Here is a 621-nt window from a genome sequence, read left to right on the forward strand (position 1 = left end):
CCAGCGCCCACCTCCTCGGACCCTGCACCGCCCGGCTGGGCAGAAGCGAGTCCTGCGCCAGGAGGAGGAGTGCGGTTGCAGGAGGCCTGGCTTCTGCTTTGGGTTGAACAAAAGGCAGCGAGACCCTGATGGGGGAGCAGGGCCAAAGCCCAAAGAGAAGGCGGCCCCACACCCGCCCCCAAGGCCTGACCCCAGAATGGTCAGGGCAGGGATGGGCTGTGGGAGCAGGAGGGACAACCTCCCCGGAAGCAGGAGGGACAACCTCCCCGGATCCGGTCCAGATGCTGCCTCTCGGTCACCAGGCAGGGCTCAGGGGGCTCCCTGCCCCGACTCTGGCCCCACAGTGTCCTGTCCCCACGTCCCTGCTCGCCTCTTGTTCTCAGGGTCCCGTCCCCTGGCGCTGGCCTTGGTGTCTCCCTGCCAGAGCAGCCACAGTGCCCATCCTGTCGTTGTCATCACAGACCGAGCCAGTGTGTGTGACCCCTGCATGGTGGGGAGGGAGGGGCAGAGATGTAGGGGATGGAGTGTTGACTCAGCTGTCAGGGCTTCCTCTGGGCCGGGGGCTGAGCCAAACGGAGCCCAGCCCTTTCCCTCTCCCTCTCTCTCCTTCTCCTCTTCCTC

This window comes from Myotis davidii, unplaced genomic scaffold (genome assembly GCF_000327345.1).
Source record: "Myotis davidii unplaced genomic scaffold, ASM32734v1 scaffold217, whole genome shotgun sequence".
NCBI lineage: Eukaryota > Metazoa > Chordata > Mammalia > Chiroptera > Vespertilionidae > Myotis > Myotis davidii.